Source organism: Macaca thibetana, chromosome 4, assembly GCF_024542745.1.
Source record: "Macaca thibetana thibetana isolate TM-01 chromosome 4, ASM2454274v1, whole genome shotgun sequence".
Classification (NCBI taxonomy): Eukaryota; Metazoa; Chordata; class Mammalia; order Primates; family Cercopithecidae; genus Macaca; species Macaca thibetana.
The window spans coordinates 25170597-25196230 of record NC_065581.1 but is presented as its reverse complement, the minus strand read 5'-3'; the positions used below and the strand labels follow the sequence as shown (position 1 = coordinate 25196230).

General features: G+C 40.6%; 1 protein-coding gene across 5 annotated transcripts in view; it reads left to right on the top strand.

Moving 5' to 3' along the window:
* The window catches only part of LOC126952976 (cytidine monophosphate-N-acetylneuraminic acid hydroxylase), a 352378-nt gene that overhangs the window by 245890 nt on the left and 80854 nt on the right, over positions 1–25634 (top strand). The gene's annotated exons all lie outside the window — the stretch shown is intronic.

Here is a 25634-nt window from a genome sequence, read left to right as displayed (position 1 = left end):
AAGCTATAATAGATGAGGCACTGGAGAAAGACAGGAAGACCATTTTTTTTGCCCATCCTTTCTCTGCCTCTTAACAAGAAACCAGATTCCCCTCTACCACCTTACCCCAATTCCTTCCAAAGCCCTCTGTTGTTGTTCTTCAGATCCTACCCCTCCCACTCAAGGCTGCAAACTGTCCAGGGTCAATCAGTAGCTTCACAGGCACATTCCATCCCTGTACTTCCCCACCCAGCCAACCAGGAACCTCATCTCGGCTTACTTGCCATGTACCCCACCCCTGCCAACTCCCTGCCCAGGAGGGAGGGGCTGCACTCTATCTGCTGTTATCTTAGGCCTGCTTTGCCCTTTTTTGTCTCTGTTTGATTAATCATCATAGGTTGAAATTCTCTGAGGATGACCTAAATAGAAAATTAAAACTTGTATCTTTTCATAGAAACTCTTTTGTTTTAGAGCTAGTCAAGGGTGGGTTTTGGAGGAGACAATGTCAACAATAAACCACAACCTTTGAACCAACTCAAAAATGCCCTTTTAAAAATATAGCATAAGTCTGTAAAGTAATTGCTTTTTAAGTAAACATGAATTTAAACAGCCAAGCAAATGTAGACCCTATTAAAATAATGTCCTCAGAGGCTACCAGGTTATTCTAACTATGCTGCTGTTTCTTCTCATATTTTTGAAACTCATTTCTGGTCATTTAGCATCTAAAGCCTGATTTTTCTCATTCAATGAATATGTTCTGAGTGTCTATCATGTTACAAACTTTGGGCCAGGGACTGGTGAAGAAGAGGTTATGGTTTTTAAACTCCTAGTCTCAGAAAGGACACAGATACAAAAGCACTTATAAAAAGCAAGAGATCCAGATAATGAATTTCTAAATAATCAAGTGCTAAGTGCTTTTACGACTGTTTACAGTTTGAAGGAAATTCTTTACTGCATCCAAAATTGAGCAAATGGACATTCTTTTTTTTTTTTTTTTTTTTTTTTGAGATAGAGTCTCACTCTGTTGCCCAGGCTCCAGGCTGAAGTGCAGTGGCATGATCCCAGCTCATTGGGACTACAGGTGTGTGCCACCACACCTGGCTAATTTTTTTGTGTGTTTTTAGTAGAAAGAGGGCTTCACCATGTTGGCCAGGCTGGTCTTGAACTCCTGATGTCAAGCAATCCACTCGCCTTGGCCTCCCACAGTGCTGGGATTACAGACATGAGCCGGCCTCAAATTGACATCTATCCTCTAGCACCTAGATTGTGGTTTCCAGACACCTTTTCTAACAAGAGGAACCAAAACTTTTAGGAGAAATAGCTGATTCAAGGTGTCAGACAGAAAATATAAAAGAACATGAAGTATCTTGTTATAGGAGAGGCAAGGAAATATCAAATACTATTGGGGTCATCTCAAAATGACTCACAAGGGCCAGCTTGAAAAGCTTCCTACTTACCACCTCGCACCTGTTAGAATAGCTATTATCAACAAGATGAAAGGTAACAATGTTGGTGAGGATATAGAAGAAAGGGAACCCTTAAACTGCTGGTGAAAGTATAAAATAGCATAGCTGTTATGGAAAACACTACAAAGTTTCCTGAAAAATTAAAAATAGAGCTATCATATGACCCAGTAATCCCATTAATGGGTATATATTCAAAGGAATTGGAGTGTGTCAGAGATATTTGAAAAGAGAATATCTGCACTCCCATGTTTATTGCAGTATTAGTCACAATAGCCAAGATATGGAATCAACCTCAGAGTCTATCAGTGAATAAAAGGATCAGAAAAATGGAATACTATTCAGCTTTAAAAAAGAAGGAAATGCTGTCATTTGTGACAACATAGATTAAACTAGGGACATTATATTAAATGAAATAAGCCAGCACAAAAAGACAAATACAGCATGATCGCATTTATATGTATGTCTTAGTCTGTTTCATATTGGTATAATAAAATATCATAGACTGGTAATTTATCAACAGGAATTTATTTCTCATGGTTCTGGAGGCTGGGAAGTTCAAGATAGACACTGGCAGGTTTGATATATGGTGAGAACCCAGTCACTGCTTCCAAAATGGCAACTAGTTGCTGCATCCTTTGGAGGGGAGGAACACTGTTTCCTCACATGGCAGAAGAGCATAGGAGCAAGAGGACTCTCTCTTCAACCCTGAGCTCTTTTGTAAGTGTGCGAATTCCATTTGTGAGAGCAGAGCCCTCATGACTGAATCACCTTCCAGAGGCCACAGCTCTTAATACTGTTGCATGGGGATTAAGTTTCAACGTGAATTTTGGAGGGAGCACCGTCATTCAACATAGCAATGTAGGATTTTAAAAATTCAAACTCAGTGGGGCACGGTGGCTCATGCCTGTAATCCCAGCCCTTTGGGAGGCCGAGGCGGGTGGATCATGAGGTCATATGGGGACCATCCTGGCTAACACGGTGAAGCCCGTCTCTACTGAAACATACAAAAAATTAGCCGGGTTTGGTGGCGGGCTCCTGTAGTCCCAGTTACTGGGAAGGCTGAGGCAGGAGAATGGCATGAACCTGGGAGGCGGAGCTTGCAATGAGTGGAGATCACGCCACGGCACTCCAGCCTGGGTAACAGAAAGAGACTCCATCTCAAAAAAAAAAAAAAAAAAAAAAAAAAACAAGTCATCAAGGCAGAGAGTAGAGTAATGGTTACCAAAGGCTAGGAGATAGGCGAATTGGGAAGATGTTAGTCAAAGGATACAAAATTTCAGTTGGACAGGAGAAATAAATTCAAGAAATCTATTGTACATCGTGTTCACTATAGTTAAAATATACTTGAAAATTGCTGAGATTAAATTTTAAGTGTTCTCACCACAGAAAATAAGTATGTGAGGTAATCCATATGTTAATTAGCTCTATTCAGCCATTCCACAATGTATGCACATATCAAAACGTCATGTATACTCTAAATATACACACTTTATTTGCCAGTTAAAAAATAGGCTTCTCACTGACCAAAATGGGATGATATGAGCACTAATACAAGTAATGAGTGGATTCAAACTCATCAAATATGTTTAACACAATATGTTCATAATGTAAAACAAATTAGAGGGTCAGAGGAAACCAACTCCTTATTTTGAAAAATGATTAAAGAAAAAATATGTATTCTTTGCAAACTGTACAACTGGGTAAGCAAGTTGTAGGTAAAGGGAAATTTATCTCAGGATGATAGTTAATGTATGAAATAGAAGTGATAGGGTTTTGCCCTTTTACAAGCCCCTAATGAAATAATAGATCATAGAATTGAACATTAATGGTTGGCAACATCAAACACAAAAAGAAAGAATTTGACATCATGGGCATCCTGATAAATGCCAAACTATCATTTGGCTGCCTCTAGGGACAGATGTCAGAGATAGAGCAAGAGAGATTTGACTTGACCTTAAATACCCTTTTTTTTTCTTTTTTTTGAGACAGGGTCTCGCGCTATTGCCCAGGTTAGAGTGCAGTGCTTTTCTCCATGCTAGGTTATTATATTTGTTATTTTTTTCTCAATTAAAATTTTGTTTGTAAAAATAATACAATATTATTTTAGGAAATTTGTAAAAATATAGGACAGCTTAAAGGTTTAAATATACATCTTAGAAGGGATGACATTCACTGAACTTGTTTGTTCCTAGAAGCCAGGATAGAAAGCAGGCAGTGTAATGAATAATCAGTATTTGTTAGATGCTCTCTTTGTTTTTGTGATCTGTATCTTCAAATAGGTTACCCCAGCCAGTAGGTTATTCATTCAGTTTAGCTGAAGTGGGTGGCAATATAGTATGATAATAAGGGTTTTGGATTCTATTTACTGCAAACCACATAGAAAGCATTTGTAGGGCAACTACTATGTTTGTAGTGAGGTGCTGTAGGGAAGATTATGGTCATGACAACTAGTGCCGTAGGGAAGATTATGGTCATAACAACCATTCAACAAATACTGAAAGTGTGCCTGCTAGGAGCCAGCCATCATTGTAAGCACTGTGGATACAGGGGTGAGTGTGGCAAAGTTCCTTCTCATGTGGAGCTTATGATACAGTGAGACGGGATGGGCACGGTGGTCCACACCTGTAAACCCAGCACTTCGGGAGGCTGAGGCGGGCGGATCACCTGAGGTCAGGAGTTTGAGACCAGCCTGGCCAACATAGTGAAACCCCGTGTCTACTAAAAATGCAAAAATTAGCTGGGTGTGGTGGCATACATCTGTAATCCTGGTTACTTGTGTGACTGAGGCAAGAGAATCACTTAAACCCGGGAGGCAGAGGTTGCAGTGAGCCGAGGTCATGCCATTGCATTCCAGCCTGGGCAACAAGAGCGAGACTTTGTCTCAAAAAAAAAAAAAAAAAAAAAAATATGCAGTGGGACAGAAAGATAATATACCTTCCCGTGCCCCCTCCCCCCCCCCCACAATATAATGTCAGATACTGACTAAAAAAAGCTGAAGAAAAAGCGGAGTATGTAGATATAGGGCTGTTGCACTCCAGTCTGGGCAACAAGAGTGACACTTTGTCTCAAAAAAAAAAAAAAAAATACAGTGGGACAAAGAGATAACTCACACCACCCCCCGCCACACACAATTTAATGTCAGATATTGATTTTAAAAAGCTGAAGAAAAAGCCGAGTATATAGATATAGGGCTCTTATTATTACATACTTAAGCTTATGTGGCAAGTGTAGTATGGGAAGCTTTATATTCATAACCTCATGTAAACCCCATAAGCTACATAGAGTAGGAGTCATTATTTCTCTGTTGCAGATGTGGAAAAGAGATTTTAAGAGGTGAAGTTCATATATCAAGTAAATGGAAGAGGTATTGTATTTAAGAGCCTTTCCCTCTCTCTTTTCCAAATTTCCTCTGGATCTCTCTCCTTTTCTCTCCCTCTTGTTCTCCCTCTCTCTCAATTTCAAAACTTAACGTATTAATCAGTATGATGGAGGCACAGTAGAAGATGGAAGGTCATGTTAATACATGAAGAATGACCTCATTCTCAATAACAATGGTCATGTTATATAATCTGTCTCAATTTCCTCTTCTGCAGGATACCTGCTACATAGTTTTTAGGATGACTTGAGAAAATATGTATAAATCAGAAGGAACATACCTCTTATCAAAAGTCCTCAGTACATATTATATTGCTAAATATAATTGATGGGCATGTGGTGAAGAAACTGATAAATAATTGGGAGTCGGCGAACTTTCTAAGAGGTACAGGTGGGGCCTGATACCCAAAGCATAAGTATATGGAGTAGATTGGGAGAGGCCTCAGTGTTTGGAGAAGGATTAGGAGGACACCAAAGCAAACCTTTGGTAGACAGTGTGAAGAAAGATAGCACCTCGCTATTCAATACAATTGTTTTCCAAAGGTCAACAGCCATGAGTATTGTAGGTTGCTTTTTTGATCAATGAGAAGAATCTCAACTGTTGCTTCAATAGTGGTTCCTCAAATTGCCTGACAATCCAACTTACCTGGGAAATTTCTTACAAAGACACATTCAAAGTTCTGTGTCTTCCAAGGTGGAAATTTCCATGGTGGGGAAATTTGGGGGACCACTGGTATAAAAGGAACAAACCCATTTGTTCACTGGTATAACCCCAGAACCTAGAGCAGTGCCTGGCATATGTAGAATATTCAACTAGTGTTTGTTGACTGAACCCCCTTTATATTTTCCTCCTTCCTATCTTCCTTTTCTTTTCCCCAAACACATAGGACATTCCCCCAACACCTGTGAAATGCTCTGTGACTGCCCTGCATCTTCCCAGGGGTGGATTCTGTGTAGAGAAAAAAGAAGTCACTTTGTCTTTGATGGGATTTAAGGGGGCATGGTCAAGCCTGCTTGCTCCAAACTCTTCCTCGCTGTGTTTGCTAGCATACCAGCAACATCCACATGGCAGCTATTCTGTGTTGAGATCATGTGTTTCCTGATAGCCTCTATTGCTACTACATAATGCATTGCACTGAGAAGGACAGTGACTGGGTGAAATCACTTTAACTCTTCCTAGCTTCTCACTCATTTGCGCAGATTAGGCCACGAGAAGGCTTGCTGCCACTTTGAGTAGCAGAGGGGCCAGGTCCTGAAGGAATGAGACAGGGCAGTATTGATGGGAAACAGCAGGAAGGAAAAGTCCCAGGGCTTAGGGGTGGCAGACTAGGAGGAGTACCCAGAAAGATGGCTGGTGTGGAGGGAGCTTTTGGGGGATGGTGGGTTAGTGGTAGTGAGCATTTGACGAGTACGGAGAGGTGTTCCCGCTTAAGAGAGACATTCCTGAGCAACACTTTGAGTTAGGTTGGTAGGGTGTTATTAATGGCTCCAAGTGCTTGGTACACAGTTGACTTACCTGCTGAAACACTTGCTGAGTTAGCGGTTCAATTTCACAGACGTTTTTAAATCTTGGGTATGCAGAGAGTGATCTGTGTGTGACTGTCATGGAGCATGGCGTTCCAAGGAGACAGAGTCACAGGTTTTCACCCTTTCTAGCACTATGTGAGCTCTGATGATTGTTTCCTCATGTGAATTTAGTGATTCTTCCCCTGACCTTGGGTGTTTTCCCACACACATGCACTGATCAGCACTTAGCTGACTGTTTGAGGGGGACCTTCTGCAGGTCTTCAAGTTCTCCCAGGGAGGCTCTCATGTCTTTGGTACTCTGCCCTAGGCATCTAGCCATCTCACTCTCCAGACTCACGGCTATCTCCTCAGCTCCAGGACACCTCCATAAAGGTGCCTCTTCCCTGCCCTGTGACCTGAAAAAACTTCCTCCAAATAGTATACTGGGGCAATCATTAGCTCACCTCATTTATTTCCTATTTCTTGGAGATCACCATTCTTCATTGTCTAATTTGTTCTAAGAATCGCTGTTTCATGTATTTGTCTTTTTGTTGTTGTTGTTTCAGAGAGGAGGATAAATCTGTTCTCTCTTACTGCATTTTGGCCAAAAATGGAAATATATGACTCATTCTTAATGCTTTTGTTTTCTACTCACTTTTGGTTTTAATTGACTAAAACTAACTCCAATGACTAACGATGTTGGATACTTTTTTATGTGCCCACTGGCCATGTGTCTATTCAAATCTTTTGCCTGTTTTTTAAAATAGACATTTATGACGAAATGTCTATTCAAATCTTTTGCCTGTTTTTTAAAAACTTGTGTTGCTTATATTTTTATTCTTGAGTTGTAGAAATTCTTTGTATATCTGCCACCTTTTAAAATATGTAATCAGTTTAGTAATCAATTTATTACACAGATTAGCTCCAGAGGAGCAATTGGATCTTTAAATCTACACAAGTATTTCTATCAAATGGATTTTCACCCTTATGTACACTTAGACCTAAGCGATTAAGAGCATAAGAAAAATAAGAGCTAGTTTGGGCAGACACCAAGCTAGCTGCAGGAATTTTTTTTTTTCATACCCCAATGGTGCCTGGAATCACAGCAAAACAGAACTGTTCACTCCCCTGGAAAGGGGGCTGAAGCTAGGGAGCCAAGTGGTCTGGCTCAGTGGGTCCCATTCCCATGGAGCCCAGCAAGCTAAGAACCACTGGCTTGAAATTCTCACTGCCAGCACAACAGTCTGAAGTTGACCTGGGAAGATCAAGCTTGGTGGGAGGAGGGGCATCAGCCATTACTGAGGCTTAAGTAGGCAGTTTTCCCCTGACAGTGCTAAGGAGGCCTGGAAGTTTAGACTGCACAGAACTCAACACAGCACAGCAAAACAGCTGTGGCCACACTGTTTCTCTAGATTCTTCTTCACTGAACAGGGCATCTCTAAAAGACAGGCAGAAGCCCCAGTCAGGGACTTATAGATAAAACTCCTATCTCCCATGGGACAGAGCACCTGGAAGAAGGGGTGGCTGTGGGCGCAGCTTCAGCAGACTTAAACGTTCCTGCCTGCTGACTCTGAACAGAGCAGTGAATCTCACAGCACAGCTCTTGAGCTCTGCTAAGAGACAGCCTGCCTCCTCAAGTGCGTCTTGACTCCCATGCTTCCTGACTGGGAGAGACCTCCCAACAGGAGTTGACAGGCAACTCATGCAGGAGAGCTCTGGCTGGCATCAGGATGGGGCACCTCTGGGACGAAGCTTCCAGAGGAAGGAGCAGGCAGCAATCTTTGCTGTTTTGCAGCCTCCACTGGTGATACCCAGGCAAGTAGGGTCTGGAGCGGACCTCCAGCAAATGGCAGCAGACCTGCAGCAGAGGGGCCTGACCATTAGAAGAAAAACTAACAAACAGAAAGCAACAACATCAGCATCAACAAAAAGGACCCCCACACAGAAACCCAATCCAAAGGTCATCAGCCTCAAAGATCAAAGGCAGATAAATCCACAAAGATGAGGAAAAACCAGCACAAAAACACTGAAAATTCCAAAAACCAGAATGCCTCTTCTTCTCCAAATGATCGCAACTCCTCCAGCAAGGGCACAAAACTGGATAGAGAATGAGTTTGATGAACTGACAGAAGTAGGCTTCAGAAGGTGGGTAATAACAAACTCCTCTGAGCTAAAGAAGCATTTCTCATTCAATGCAAGGAAGCTAAGAACCTTGACAAAAGGTTACAGTAACTGCTAACTAGAATAACCAGTTTAGAGAGGAACATAAATGACCTGATGGAGCTGAAAAGCACAGCATGAGAACTTCATGAACCATACACAAGTATCAACAGCCAAATCCATCAAGGGGAAGAAAGGATATCAGAGATTGAAGATCAACTTAGTGAAATGAGGCGTGAAGACAAGATTAGAGAAAAAACAAAAAGGAACAAACAAAGCTTCCAAAAAATATGGGACTATGTGAAAAGACCAAACCTACGATTGATTGGGGTCCCTGAAAGTGACAGGGAAAATGGAACCAAGTTGGAAAACACTCTTCAGTGTATTATCCAGGAGAATTTCCCCAACCTAGAAAGACAGGCCAACAATCAAATTCAGGAAATACGGAGAACATCACTAAGCTACTACTTGAGAAGTGCAACCTCAAGACACATAATTGTGGATTTCTCCAAGGTTGAAATGAAGGAAAAAATGTTAAGAGCAGCCAGAGAGAAAGGTCAAGTAACCTACAAATGGAAGCCCATAGACTAACAGCAAATCTCTCTGCAGAAACCCTACAAACCAGAAGAGGGTAGGGGCCAATATTCAACATTCTGAAAGAATTTTCAATCCAGAATTTCATATCCAGTCAAACTAAGCTTCACAAGTGAATGAGAAATAAAATGCTTTCCAGACAAGCAAATGCTGAGGAATTTTGCCACCACCAGGCCTGCCTTACAAAGAGTTCCTGAAGGAAGCACTAAATATGGAAAGGAAAAACCAGTACCAGCCACTGCAAAAACACATCAAAATAGAAAGACCAATGACACTATGAAGAAACCGCATCAACTAATGTGCAGAATAACCAGCTAGCATCATGATGACAGGATCAAATTCACACATAACAATATTAACTTTAAATGTAAATGGACTAAATGCCCCAATTAAAAGACACAGACTGGCAATTGGATAAGGAGTCAAGACCTGTTGGTGTGCTGTATTCAGGAGACCCATCTCACATGCAAAGACACACATAGGCTCAAAATCAAGGGATGGAGGAATATTTACCAAGCAAATGGAAAGCAAAAAACCCACAAGGGTTGCAATCCTAGTCTCTGATAAAACAGACTTTAAACCAACAAAGATCAAAAAGGACAATGAAGAGCATTACATAATGGTAAGGGGATCAATGCAACAAGAAGAGCTAACTGTCCTAAATATATATGCACCCAATACAGGAGCACCTAGATTTATCAAACAAGTTCTTAGAGACCTACAAAGAGATGTAGACTCCCACACACAGTGGGAGACTTTAACACCCCACTGTCAATATTAGATCAATGAGACAGAAAATTAACAAGGATTATATTCAGGACTTGAACTCAGCTCTGGACCAAGTGAAACTAATAGACATCTACAGAACTCTCTACCCCGAATCAACAGAATATACATTCTTCTCAGCACCACAGAGCACTTATTCTAAAATTGACCACATAATTGGAAGTAAAACACTCCTCAGCAAATGCAAAAGAATGGAAATCTTAACAGTCTCTCAGACTCAATCAAATCAGAACGTAGGATTAAGAAACTCACTCAAAACCGTACAACTACATGGAAACTGAACAACTTGCTGTTGAATGACTACTGGGTAAATAACGAAATGAAGGCAGAAATAAAGATGTTCTTTGAAACCAATGAGAACAAAGACACAACATACCAGAATCTCCGGGATACAGCTAAAGCAGTCTTAAGAAGGAAATTTATAGCACTAAATGCCCAGAAGAGAAAGCAGGAAAGATCTAAAATCGACACCCTAACATCACAATTAAAAGAACTAGAGAAGCAAGAGCAAACAAATTTAAAAGCTAGCAGGAGACAAGAAATAACTAAGATCAGAACAGAATTGAGGGAGATAGAGAACAGAATTCTGTTCTGATCTTAGTTATTTCTTGTCTCCTGCTAGCTTTTAAATTTGTTTAAAACACTTCAAAAAACACTTCAAAAAAATCAATGAATCCAGGAGCTGGTGTTTTGAAAAGATAAAATAGACCACTAGCTAGATTAATAAAGGAGAAAAGAGAGAAGAATCAAATAGACACAATAAGAAATGATAAAGAGGATATCACCAGTGATCCCACAAAAATACAAACTACTATCAGAGTACTTATAAACACCTCTACACAAATAAACTAGAAATCTAGAAGAAATGGATAAATTGCTGGACACATACACCCTCCCAGTACTAAACCAGGAAGAAGCCATATCCCTGAATAGACCAATAACAAGTTCTGAAATTGAGGCAGTAATTAATAGCCTACCAACCGTATAAAACAAGGCCAGATGGATTCACAGCCAAATTCTACCAGAGGTACAAAGAGGAGCAGGTGTACCATTCCTTCTGAAACTATTCCAAACAACAGAAAAACCTATCACATTTGATGTACTAATAGCTCCAATCCATATAAATGTTGTCCAGTTAAACTTAGACCTTAAAATACAGGATGTGGGTAGAGTTTAATCTGGTTGGTCATAATTTTTACCTAAGATGTAGCTCCTTTGCAATAAAATGAATACAGAAACAGCTTCAGTTCACTTTACTTTTCACAACTGTCTTGACTATAGATGGATTCTACTGATAAACAGTCTCCTACAGGTGAGTAGAGCTTTTCTCCTCCATCCAAGCACACATCATACCCACCACCCCTCACTGTTATCCAAATTTAAGTCAATGAGGAAAGCTTTTAGTCTCACACCTAGGCTATGCCTGTAGAACTGGCTTGTCACACACACACTTCTCTGCTAGGAGGCAATGTTGGTACAGATGTACAGCATTTCTAGTATGTTGTTCCAAGTATGTGCAACATGCAGCATTGCTGTATCAGGTTGTATATACAGGGCAGGGTGAGGTATGTACTCATGGAAGGCAGTAAAATGGAAATCAAAAGAACTTTTTTTTTTTTTTTTTTTGAGACCGGGCCTTGCTCTGTCACCCAGGCAAGAGTGCAGTGGTACTATCATGACTCACTGCAGCCTTGAATTCCTGGACTCAAGGGTGCCTCCCACTTCAGCCTTCTGAGTAGCTGAGACCAAAGGCACATGCCATTATGCCTGGCTAATTTTTAAATTTTTTTGTAGAGACAGTGTCTCACTACATTGTCCAGGCTGCTTTTGAACTCCTGGGCCCAAGCAATCCTCCTGCTTTAGCCTCCCAAAGTATTGATATTATAGGTGTCAGCCATTATGCCCAGCCTAAAAGGACTTTCTCTTTCAGAGTGCCCCTGTCTTTATTTGTAGAGGATATTCAATTTCTTTAATTACCTGGCATACTTTGAGTCCATCCCTGAGCTATTCTGCTATACTTTTCTCTATCCTTTCTGTAGATCTCAGCAACCTCAGTCACTAGAGGATCATGTGGATTGGAATCACACAATAGGGAACAAATGTTCAAGGGTACTTTTGAAATAGTGCTGGAGACCACTGTGACCATAGAATATCAAAACACATTTGGATAATACATTCCTGTAAATGCAACCTTAGGGGGTTTAAAGGGGTAGTCTGTTGGGAAATGAATTGCAAGAAAAAAATTCCACGGTGATAGGGACTGTCACTTCACCTCTTATTGCAGCTTGCCAGTGGGACATGCCATCTCCAACAGGACTGGCTGAACACTCTGCTGGAATGGGGGGTCCAGTGCCAGGTCATTCAATTCCTTGTGGGTTCTCTTTGGAGCTTTGGTGGGAGGCAAGTGGTGTTCCCTCCAACCCCTGGGACCAGGATGAGGACAGGGAAGGGGCAGGCGAGGGAGCCTGAGGCCACCTCCCAGCTGGAGAAAATGGGGAGTTGGGGTGAGGGGGTCCGGGGAGACAGGATGAGGGCTGGGGATGCCTGCTGAGTGGCCACCATGTTACTCTGGGCGGCCCCTTTGCGCACTGCAGCAGCTTAACTAACTTCCTTTTCTCTGGTAATATTTGTTGCTTAAAAGAGGATGGATTTATCTTTCTCTTAGTTAATATGTTAATAGTTAATATGGCTATATCAGCTTTCTCTTGGTTAGAATCTTTTTCTATATCTTTCTCATATAGTAGATACAAGCATATAAACAGGCATATTTCAGGCTCAGGTGTATAGAATTGATCATAATATTAACCATACTATTGTGGGTCTGTTTTACGTGTATATAATCTGTTGTTTTTGCTAGCTCTTGTTCATTGTGCCTTGGCTGTTTAGTTATTTTGTACCATGAGCTGCTTCATGGTTTGGAATTTTACTTACAGAAATTCTCGTTAGCTAGCTTAAAGATGGGGTCCTTCAAAGAGAATTTTCCCCTTCTTCTAGGTTTACAGGAACTGTTAGTCCAGGGGCCTCTAAATTAAATGTTCAGCAAGACTTTTCTCCAGTTCTCTCAGGTAGTATAAATTCAAGCTACAAACACGCATAAAGACTAGATTTCTCTGGTTTTTAGTATTTAGAAGGCTGTTTCTTTTCTCGTTTCTGCTTAGCACTAAAATTTGAGCTCATAGATTTTCTTTTCTTTGGAGCTGGAGGTAAGAAGGGAGAGGTGAGGTGTTGGAGACTATTATGGGTTTATTTCTAGTTCTTTCTAAAAATAGATGGTTTAACCCATTATGATCCCAACTTTTTTTGCGGAAGATCTCCTTTTAAACACAGTTTAATTTTGCTGACCAGTAATGATTCAATGAGGGGAATTTCGCTTTCTTTTAACAGACTCCACAACGTGGGCAGACCCTGGGCTGTGTCTTCGGTGCCTTTGAGGTCATAAAATACAAAGCTCAATCTCTTCTTCCTCGCTTCTCTCATTTGACAAATGGCTGGCTCCAGGCCTCTCACAGCTTCCCTATAGTGACTTGTCTTCACTTAGTCCCTGATTTGAGAATTCCTTACTTTCTTACTTTCATGGGCTCTTTTAAGATTTTCATCAGGTTGTTTTTTTTTTTTTTTTTCTTTCCAGTTGTTTTAAATAAGAGAATCTGTTGATGTATTTAGCTCACCACCTTACTGGAGACAGTCTAAATTTAGTAGATCACACTTCAAACTCTGTTGAATTGCTTCTTTATGCTTTTTCCTCTTAAGTAATTATATCTCAGTATATTATAGTCATGAATATTTGTTTTTTAGAAATTCCAGGATATAAATTTGTTTTTTATAAATTCCTAAATTCCAGGAAAAGACAACTGGGAGGGTGGTATGCTCTGGTTGGTAAGTGGTAAACATTTTAGTTCCAAGCTTGAGTCAGTTTCTTTAAAAGGATATCACAAAGTTCTGAAACAGATACCACAGACTCCTTAAATCTGTCAGCTTGAAACTGCACATGAAACTGCCCATTTTCTATGTTTAGCTTTTATTTCCATTCAGTTTATCTTTTGCATTTACTTCTGTTGTTTATATTTCTGCTTTAGTAGCTTTCTTCCAAAATCAAAATCATACAAACAAGCTGTAGTGAGTTGAGTGCCCCCGTCCCCAAAGCTATGTTCACCTGGAACCTCTGAATCTGACCTTATTTGGGAAAAGGAACTTTGCAGATATAATTAGGCTAGGAATCTCAGGATGAAATCACCCTGGATTATCTGGGTGGGACCTAAATCCAATGACAAAGTGTGTGTCCTTATATAAGAGGAGAAGACACAGGGAAGAAAAAAAAAAACCAGAAAAGATGATGTGAAGATGGAGGTGAATAAGGCAATGCATCTATAAGCAAAAGAATGCTGAGGATTTCTAGCACCCACCAGAAGCTAGGAGAAAAGCCAAACCAGGTTCTCTCCCAGAGCCTCTGGAAGGAGTCCACCCTGCTGCCACCTTGATATCATGTTCTGGCCTCTTGAATTGTGAGAGAATAAATTTCTATTGCTTTTTTAAGGCATTCCATATGCGGTCATCTGCTATGGCACCTTCAGGAAACTAATCTACAAATTTATAAATTCCCTCTGCCCTAGTAATTTTTAAAAGTTTGCAATCTAGTTTTCCATCAAGCATGATCAAAGAATGACAGTCAGATGAGAGAACTGGATTAGAACATCTCTGGAGGCTGCATTTCAAGAGTTTCCTGGTTGTGAGGATCAAATACACTGTGTGTGCTTAAAGCATTTAACAAATGTGAGAGCTTCCGTAAGATGACCATTGCTTTTTTAAGAAGTCCAGCACTCATGCTCAGTGCCGACCATCAGCTCCCGCTTTGTTCTCAACTACAGCAGTGGTTTTAATGTTTGACGCTTCCACCTGTCTTTCCTTTACCCCCTGCCCCTCCTCCTTCATACACACTGAAATTAGCTCTCTGAAACTTCTCAGAGCAAGTCTGAATTTTGTAGAGAAGTAGTTTTTTTCCAATGAAGAGTAGCAACAGAACAAATAGCCCCTGGAATGTGTCTACCAAATTACAATGCCCCTCGCCCCAACAATTTTGGATACTTTGTCATCATAGCAGCTCTCTGAGATAGGTATTGTCATGAACATTTTATATATAAGGATAGTTTTTCTCCAGTTAGAATCGAAGAACTGGAGTTGGAGGGAAGTTTGGAATTGCTAGCCTGTTTCATCAATTAATTAATTAAACAATTTTTGAGTAAATATAATGTACTAGACTCTAAGATGCTCTGGGTATTCAAATATAATCAGTCTATTCCAGGTGTCATGTGCTGATAAGCGAAATAATATATCACTACTAGCAATAGTGTAGCAATTTTATAGCACTAATAAATTTGAAATTTTAAACCATTATTATAAGTAGGAATTTTTTATACACCACAAGTGAAACAGTATAAATCAATAAAAATGTGTTCTAAAGCCCTACTTATGGTTGTTATAAAGTAAACTGAGGCACAATAAAATTTTAGAGTTTATCTGAGGAAACAATGATTCATGAATGGGACAGCTCCAAACCAGAAGTGGCTTAGGAGCTCCATGGAGGGAACACAAGAGGGCAGCTTTTATAGGGTGAACACAGAAGTAAAGCAAATAAAATATTTGATTGGTTACAGTTAAACCTACAGAGAGCCTTATTTGGTCTATCCCTTTGGAAAGCCCCTAGTTACATAGGTTTATTGGCTACTTCAGATTGGCTGAGCATTTATAAAATATAGCTCAAGTTTCTCTTATGCTTGTAAATCAAGCAAGGTTAGGATGAGGCATAACCAGTTTTGTCTGCTCAAGGATTCTTCAGGCCTGGTTTTCATTTTGCTTACTTTAACATTTTAGTACCTATAAATTTACTTCTTTCTTTTTAACTGCTGCATAGTATTCCACAGAAGAATGTACCATAATGTATTTGCTCATTCCTCTGTTGATGTTACCAATATTTTGTTGCAATGGACATCTTTTTGTATAAATGCCAAAGTATTTCTTTAGAAAAAGAAATACTTTAGAAGTAGAATTGGTGAGTCAAAGGATATTCACATTTAAAAGTTATTATATAGATTACAGATGGTCCTGACTTACAATGGTCCAACTTATTATTTTTCAACTTTATACAATGATGTGAAAGTGATGCATATTTAATAGAACCTGTGCTTTGAATTTGAATTTTGGTCTTTTTCCAGAGCTCTGGTGGTAAGTAGTATGATACTCTTACCTCATATATTCAACATTTATTATAAAATAGATTTTAAATTAGATGATTTTGCCTAACTGTAGGCTAGTGTAGTTGTTCTGAGCATGTTAAAGCTAGGCTAAGCTATGATGTTCAGTAGGTTAGGTGTATTAAATGCATTTTTGACTGAAGATTATTTTCAACTTACAATAGTTTTATCAGAACACAACCTATTGTAAGTCAAGGAGCATCTGTGTATAGATACTGTCAAATTGCTAAAAACACTCTATCGATTTTTGTTCCTATCAGTATTATGAGCATATACTTTTTTCAAAGTCCTCACACAATATTATTCATCATTAAAATTCTGTCACTACAAAGGTAGAAAAATGACTCAATGTTATTTTAATTGGTTTGTGGGGAGGGCAGAAGAGCAGGTTAAGGGAGACTTTCACTTTGTTTCTTCACATCTAATGGGAGACAAATCTGCATGACCTGGCCTTAGGTGGACTGAGCCAGTCTGAGACAGGGCTGCAAAGCCTTTGGCAGATGTCAGCATTCTTGAAACACAGAGGCTCTTCAAGGCTGTTTCTAGTGAAATTTTAAAATTGTGGTTTAAAAACAAGGATTACTAATTGCATTGATATTAATATAGCCAAGACTTGCTCTTTTTTGTTTAATGAATACATGGTGTATCTTTTCCCCTTTCTTTTGCTTTCAAGCCACCTGTGTAATTGAAGTTGAAGTGAATTTCTTATAGATAGCATATTGTTGGAACATGTTTTTATTTTTATCCCCTCTGCAAATTTCTGTTTTTTAATTCGTATATTTAGACCACTTACATTTAAGGGAATTGTTGATATGTTAGGACTTATATCTGCCCCCCTACTTTTTCTTTTTGTTTCCTCTATTTCCTGTTCCTCTGCCTCTCTGTTTTGTACCTTCCTGTGGGTTACTTAAACATGTTTCAGGATTCAATCTTAATTTATTTGTTTTATGTTTTTAAATTGTAAGAGGGAGGATCTAGGAGGAATGGGGCTTTCCATCATGGCTGGAGCTGGAAGTTGTTGAGTAATTATTTTTTATTGTCATAAAATGTACATAACACAAACTTCATCACCTTAGGCATTCTAAAGTGTGCGATCAGTGGCTGTGTAGGGAGAAACCCTCTCAAACTGTGTCTTCACTCTCACACCACAACAATCAACACAGAAGACTTCTATGACCAAATATGTTGGGGGTTGGTTGCCACGCTTTAAGCAGTGGACACCAGCCAAAGGTCGTCCAATTCAATTCTTACACTATCTACCTAGAGATGGCGTCAGACCCCATGAGTTGGGTCTCAGTCCCCAAGACTGTCTGCTCTATACCAGTTGCAAGTCTGGGCCTCTGAAACTTCTGACCAACTAGCTTGAAGTTAAGGTTCCCAGGAATTCCCTCTTTGGGTTTGATTAATTTTCTAGAGCAGCTCACAGAATTCAGGGAAACACTTACATTTACTTGTTTATTATAAGGAATATTACTAAGAATACAGATGAAGAAACATGTAGGGAGAGGCATAGGAGAAGGAATGCAGAGTTCCATGCCCTCCCTGGGCTCCACCCTCCAGGAGCCTCCATGTGTTCAGCTATCTGGAAGCTCGCTGAACCCAGTCCTCTTGGATTTTTATGGAAACTTCATGACATCAGCATTCCTTCCCCCAGGGTACAAGGCGAAACCCTCATGGGGGAGACTCTTAAGACCCACAATCAGAAAGACAGGGAACATTAGAATCCTGCCTTGGGTCAGGTAAAAGGAATGCAGGAGAGAGGTTATTTCCTGAGGCCTGCCTCTGAGACCTAACACACCCAGCATTATAACAAAAGACTGTAACAAGGGATATGGGAGTTATGAACCAGGAACTGTGAAGGAGAACATCATCGACTGTGCCAGATGGAGCTCAGATTTCCGGGCAGGGGCTGACTAAAATGCATTATTTGAATATCATGATGCAGAAGATAGCTAGCTAGCTAGCTAGATGAAAACAAATATGTATATTTTCTATAATGTTCTATAACACGAGAAGTTTCTCAAACATTTATTTATATTGTTTGTTTATTCCCAAATATTTATATTTCCCAAATACGACAGCAAGGAGATTGAGAAATCACAAAGGACAGATGAGAGCAATGTTGCTTAATGCCACAGAACAGGATATCATTTCAAGGAGTTACTCAAAGTGCTTCACTTCTGCCATTATGAACTCCTAAGCCCCTCAGCAGTGTGGGTGGTTGCGGGGAGGTGTTGAGGTTAGCAGCACCCACAGGCTTCTCTTCACACAGGATATGCTATGTAGTGAATCGGTGTCAAGACTGGAGGAAGGCAAGGGTTTCCAGAACACCACCTCAGGCCGTGGTTTGGAGTCGTCTCATTGAAGTTTACAGATTCACAAGTCACAGATACTGTGCACATGTACTCTAGAACTTAAAGTATTAAAAAAAGAAAAAAAAGTCACAGATAATTAGGAGGCATTAAAATAGAGACCTGGTTTCTTTTTTTCTTTTTTTTGAGATGGAATCTCACTCTGTCACCCAAGCCGTGCACCCAAGAGTGCAGTGGTGAGATCTCCGCTCAACCTCTGCCTCCCAGGTTCAAGTGATTTTTCTGCCTCAGCCTCTCAAGTAGCTGGGACTACAGGTGCACCCCACCACACCTGGCTAATTTTTGTATTTTTAGTAGAGACGGGTTTCACCACATTGGCCAGGCTGGTCTCAAACTCCTGACCTCATAATCTGCCTGCCTCAGCCCTCCCAAGTGCTAGGATTACAGGCGTGAGCCACTGTACTGTGCCCAGCTGACCCCATTTCTACGACTAGTTTAGCCACAAAGTAGACATGTAACCCGAGGAAAGTGACTTAACCTCCTAGGGCCTCAGCTTCCCATGTTACACACCCCTGGGTGGGGATGACAGGAGGTGTGGCGGGGTTGAGCTGGATAATATAAGGTTCCTTTCTGCTGTAGACATTTATGAGTTAACGTTTTTTATGGATTGCTGCTGCTTTTTTTTTTTTTTAATGTCAAATTCTTGTGTATATAAGGCCTTGATTCTTTCAGGTCCGGGTTGTATGGCCATGAGCTAATTCCGTATGACTTATTCTAGAAGCAATTGTTTAAGTATCCTTTACTTAGCTAAACATATGCAACATAAATTCATCTAATATAACGTATGTTCTCTCATAACATGCTACTGGCCAGAGTTATTAGATTTTGTTCACACCCTAGATCCTGCTGTATTTTATAGCACTTCAGAATAACAATCATTCATTAAAAACCCTTCGACCCACCTTTGCTGTTCCTGTAAATACACCTGTCCTTTACAAGCATCTGGCTCTTTCTATCATTCTTCCTCCAGAAATCATAGTATTATAGATTTGGAAAATGCTAAGCCTTCATTTTCTTGTTATAGACTGGCTTAGATGTCCCTCTTGATTATTCTTAATGCATTCAGTGTATTAATTCGTTTCTTCATTCATTAAAAATATGCCCCATGCCAGGTGTTGGGGACATTGCAATGAACAAGACAGGCATGGTCCCTGCTCTCATTCAGTCATGTCTAGGGGTAAAGATAAACATTGGATAAGTAATAATTGGGGTGCTGACTGTTAAGAAGAACTACAGTGCTATACAAGTTGTGGGATCATATTGGGCTTTAACCAATTCCTTGGGAATTAGATTTCTAGATGAAGTGGCATTTCAGTTGAAATCTGAGTAGTGAGTAGGAGTTAGCCAGGCAAAGATGAGGAGGGGGGAACCACTCCAAGCTGAGAGAACAGCTGAAATGAGAAAGTCCATGGAATATTTTTTTTTTACTATGAGAAGATCACACTGGCCAGAATAGAGAGAGGGCTGGGGAGGGTGATTTGACCTGAGTCCATAGAGGTAAGCACAAATCAGACCAGGATGCTTATGGCACGCCATACTAAGGATTTTGAACTTTATCCTCATGGAAGTTGGAAATCATTAAGAGTTTAAAGAGAAATATGATCAAATCTGATATTTTAAATAAAGCTCATTTGGCTGTGATGTGGCAAGTGGGCTGGAGGCAGGGTGGTAAGAAGAGACACAGGACGTTCAGTTGGGACATTCCTGCTGTGGTTCAGATGAGAGCTATGTGGGCTTGGACTAGGGCAGTGCGTCTGCTTCAAGGGGAAAGGGTTTGGTGTTTTGTGGAATTTGGGGAATGAGGGAGGAAGAAGGGTCAAGAATGGTTTCATGAAGCCCAAGGGGAGAGTGTTTTTAAAATGAGGACTTCATCAACTGTGCCAGATGGAGCTGAGATGTCTAGGAAGGGGCTGACTACACTAGAATGCGTTATTTGAATATCATGATGGGAAAGATTTTTTTTTTGAAACGGACTCTTGCTCTGTTGCCCATACTGGAGTACAGTGGCGTGATCTTGGCTCACTGCAACCTCTACCTCCCGGGTTCAAGTGGTTCTCCTGCCTCAGCCTCCCGAGTAGCTGGGACTACAGGCGTGCACCACCATGCCTGGCTAATTTCTTGTATTTTTAGTAGAGATGGGGTTTCACCATGTTGGCCAGCCTGGTCTCGAACTCCTGGCCTCAAGTGATCGCCCACCTTGGTCTCCCAAAGTGCTGGGATTACAGGTGTGAGCTACCACACCCACCCAGGAAGATATTTTTGACTTCAGGAAGAATACTTTTGGTGGAATGATGCGGGTGAAAGCCATACTGTGTGGCTTAAGGAGTGAATGGAAGGAAGAGGAGGAGAGAGAGGGAGAGAGAATACACCTCTTTCCAGAAGTTTGGCTCTGAAAGTAAAGAGAAGGGGTTAATACTAGAGGGTAATATTGAAAGAATTGTAGTTTTATAGGTGTTTTTCTATGTTTGTTTTTTTGTTTTGAGGCAGAGTCTCACTCCATCACCAGGCTGGAGTACAGTGGCATGATCTTGGCTCACTGCAGCCTCCGCCTCCTGGGTTCAAGCAATTCTCCTGCCTCAGCCTCCCTAGTAGCTGGGACTACAGGTGCACGCCACCACGCCTGGCTAATTTTTTTGTATTTTTAGTAGAGATGGGATTTCACCATGTTGGCCAAGATGGTCTTGATCTCCTAACCTTGTGATCCACCCACCTCGGCCTCCCAAAGTGCTGGGATTACAGGAGTGAGCCACCACACCCAGCCAGTTTTACAGTTTTTAAAATGGGAGAAGCTTGCACATATTTAGATGCTAAAGGAAGGAACAGATAGGAAAGATTTAAGAATCAGGAGACAAAGAGACAATAGCTTAAGGTTCCCAAGACTATGGGGTAGAGGAGAATGCTTAGAACTAAGATGGAGGAATTGGTCACTTGTCACATTTGCTGACATTTTACTGACATTTTCTGGCTGGATGTCTGTCTCCTCACCGGGCTGTAACCTCCTGAAGGTGAAGGCTGAAATCGTATTTGATTTTATACCCTAGCACTTACCGTAGGACTTAGCACAATAACATGCCCTCTGAGTGTTTGGCTGGGCTGATGTGTCACTTGTGGTAGGAAGGTCTCCACAAATGTGTTCCCTTAAGGATATAGACCGAAGGCCTTGAAAGCTTAGGAAGCTGGGGATTGACTTGAGGTAGGGCTTCTTGGATAGATTTTTTTAAATGAGAACTATGGAATGGCAAAGTTGTCTGGCCTGTTAGGTTAGTAACTTCGGCTGTTTATGCCTGATCCAAAGGCCTAGGCTAAAATTAGTCATGGTAGAGGTAAAAAGCAACGTACAACATGCAAGTCAAGAACTACCACAATGAATTCCCTCCTTCTTGGCTATCTCCTTGGTCTAGAAAGAAAGATGAACCCCACAGCAGCACTCCACAAGAAGAGAAACAGTGCTCACTCATTTGAGTCCACTTCTCTTCAGATCTGATGCAACTTATCTGCACAGGCCATGAATGGAACGATGAAAAGATGACCTGTAATCTTTCCCCATTCAGTTGCTGTTAAATTTAGCACAGACATAAAAATTAAGAAATTCAATGAAACAATTATGTTGCATTCGTATTTTTCTCCTGCACTGCCATTAATATTGGTTGGTAAAAATTATTCCATACTTATTTCCAGGAAATTTGAAAAGACTTAAAACTGCCTGATACTTTGGTGACATTCTTCCAGGAATGAGAAAATGAGACAGAAATGGTCTGTGGATGTTTTCAGGAAGGCAAAATGGCAAAGGAGAGCTAGATTAAAAGGTGTTACAAAAGCAAACTAGTTAATACTTCCAAGAAATGAATATGCTAAGATTTTGTTTGCTAATCAGCATTTATTAAACATTTACTGTGTGCCACTGATCTAGGCTCTTGGCCGGATATGAGCAACGAAAAGAAGGTAGTATAGTGCTTGACTTCCAAAATCTAGTGCAGTCCTAGAATGAATTCAGGTTTCACTAAGGCTACTTAGGGAGGAAGTTCTCTATGTTCTAGCAATTAATGCAGGCACCCACATAAAGACTCAGTGGTGAATGGGTGGGAAGAATGATTTTTATTCATCAGCACAATATCTTAAAAATCCCAGGGTAGCCTTCTTTGATAAAAGACAGTACATGACTTGAAAGGCTTAAGAGGGGTCCTCTACTGCCCATTATGGATTTCTGTTTTGAGACTTGGATGTTCTAAAGTGCTTGCAGAGGAGATTCTGAGGCCCACCAGTAGCCTAAAAAACTCCAGGCCTGCTCCCCTCACTGCCCCCACTCCTGGGTGGAACACAGAAGTAGAAGATGCTATTCAGCTCAGTGACCCTGCCCACGATGCACTTGACCCTGTGAATGCCTGTGGCCGTTCAGGTTAGTTCGTCTTCCTTCCTCTCCCACACCATGGAGATACAGGAAAAGAAGGAGGATAAGTGGTTTTTGTGTCTTTCTCTAGTGCTGACATTAGAACTTGAGGCTCCAGCCTTGCACGAGGCCCGATGGGCTGAGGTTTCTATGCTGGGTTTTTCGAGATCTCTCCAGACCCTTCCGGCAAATTCCTCTTTTGACTCGAGGAGGTTTTGGAAACAAATGAGTAAGACAGACATAGTCTCTGTAATAAGAGAAGAATGGTGAGTCAAGGATGCCTGGAAAACAGCAATAGCTAAGGTCAGGCAGAAGAAAAGGGAAAAAAAAAAAAAAAAAAAGACAAAGCAAAAAGGGCTCAGGAGGCACAGGAGAATCTGGAGAGCTGAAAGCTTCAAGAACGAGGTAGCCACAGTCCTGAGTGTGATAAGGAGCACCAATAAGGTAAGGGCTGACACGGCTTTTTGGGATTCACTGTGTGGAGGTCACTGGTGGCCTTTGTGACCTCCTGGATTGTCATAGAGGAATAAAGTTAAGAAGTGGAGAGGAGGAATAAGGGAAACAAAGAAACTTGGCAGATGAATAAAAAGGATAATTGCTAGAAGAGCAATTATCTCAGGTAGATTTCTATTAGGACGCTGTTTCAAGGTCTGGAAAAAAGGTGTGCTGTGTGGGCGAGAGTATCTAAAACCTTTACCAGAGAAGGCTGGAGGGCCTCTTTGGGAGATGAAGCTCTCTGTTAGCTGGAGATTCAACAAAGACTCTGAGGCTGAGAGGACCAGTATACTGTGGAACTGATTTCTGAGACCACAGTTGGAAATTGTGTGTTCAGAGTCCTTACAAGTCTGAAAAGGCCTTTATTTTACAGCCACACTTGAATCACCATTTGGCCGTAGAATTCTCCCTCAGAATTCTGTAAACATCACCCCATTGGGTCTCCTGGCACTTCATTTCCAAATGAGATGGCAATGTCCACTGGTTTATTTGCCCTTGGTGGACACCTGATTTTGGTGAAGGGGTTGGGGTGTCTTTTGTTGGGAGAAGTGAGTGTGAGGAGGGTTGGGGAGTGGTCTGGAAGTTTGTAGGATTTCTTGTAGGATTCTTTTCTGTCATTTATAAGTTTCATCAGATTATCTGTAATATGACTTTTTTCAGTATTCCTGCCCAACAATCCTTAGATTCTTTAAATATGAAATCTAGATTTTCTTCTATTGAGAAAAATGTTAACTTATTCTTGATCATTCCTTCATTTGTTTTCTGGAATTTCTGTTACGTAGAAGTTATATATTATTCTTCCTGTTTCTTAATTTTCTTTCATAACTTCTCTTTTAGGAGATTCCTTAAATTGGTTATCTGTTTCACAGATGCCAGGTTTGGTTTTTGGCATATGATTCTGCTACTTAAGGCCTCCACTGTTTTTTCGTTTTGGCGCCCATGATTTTATTGGAAAAATCCTTTTGTTCTCTCATTACCCCTTTTCATTTATGTGACACCTTCCTGAAAATTACCCCTCCCTTTGAGATTTAAATAAAATGTCTGGGTCTTCATCCCATTCTTGATGGGAAATTTAATGCCTCCCCTAACTTGTGTTTTTGATTTTTTTTTTTTCTTTTCAATTCCAGGATGTTTTGTATTTGGTCCCCACCTAGGTCCAATTTTCTTTGTCCTCGATTTCCTAATTGTACCTCTTCTTATAGTCTGTTCTTATAGTTTGTCCTGGTGCAGACATAGAACACACCTTTTTCCTTTGTGTTCCCCAGATGGCATTCTTCAGCACACTTTGCTAAAAGTCTGAGGTAGTGAAAATGGTGGCGTCACCGCTCTCCAGAGAGCTTTCATGTGTTTTGAAAAGTCCTCCATCTGCCCCATTACCAGGGATTTGTCACCTACCACCTTACTAACAGGGCTCCTCTCCTGCTCTGTTGAAAGGAAGAGTCACTAATGGATGCTAGCAGGGTTTAATACCTAGGTGATGGGAAGGTCTGTGCAGCAACCTGCCATGGCACATGTTTACCTATGTAACAAACCTGCACATCCTGCACATGTACCCCTGAACTTAAAAGTTGGAAATCAAAAAAGAGAAAGGGGCCTCTGTTCTCTGCCTTTTTTTAATCTTCCTGTTTTCAGACAGAACTCCCTTTACCTGAATTCTAAAGTTCTCTTTGTTTCTATCTGATATTTAAGTCAAAAAGATGTTACCACACCTGTTCTCCCCTTCAGAGAATTCAGGTTCCTGCTCTTATAATCCCTTTTTATGCCTTGATGCATTAAATTTCTTTCTCTGAAAATTATTCCTTGTTTTCTTTACTAAATCTATCTTGCGGAAAGGTATCTTTGCCCTAATTGTTCAGTTTGTGATTATTTCTGGCAGCTAATTTTCCCCATGTGTCTAATGTTTCTTGTATAAGAGAAAATGGATGGCTTTTATTTCTAATCAGAGGTCTATTTTGCTCAACATTGGCAACTCCTGTGGGTTCCCTAAGCAATTGTGCATGTCAGGGTTCAGTTCTTTCTGGTGGTTTCCTGCTTTCTTTTCCTATGTGAGACTTATGTAGAATTTATTTAACATGCAATAAATATGCACCCTCCAGCAATAAAATATGCACATAACATGAAATATGTTTACAATATGGAAAATCCCACAATCATAATGGTAGGAGAAAGGCCAGATACAAAAGAGCATATGATTTCATCTATACAAAATTTAAGAGTAGGTATAACCAGTCTATGGTGATACAGATTAGAGGAGTGGCTATCAATT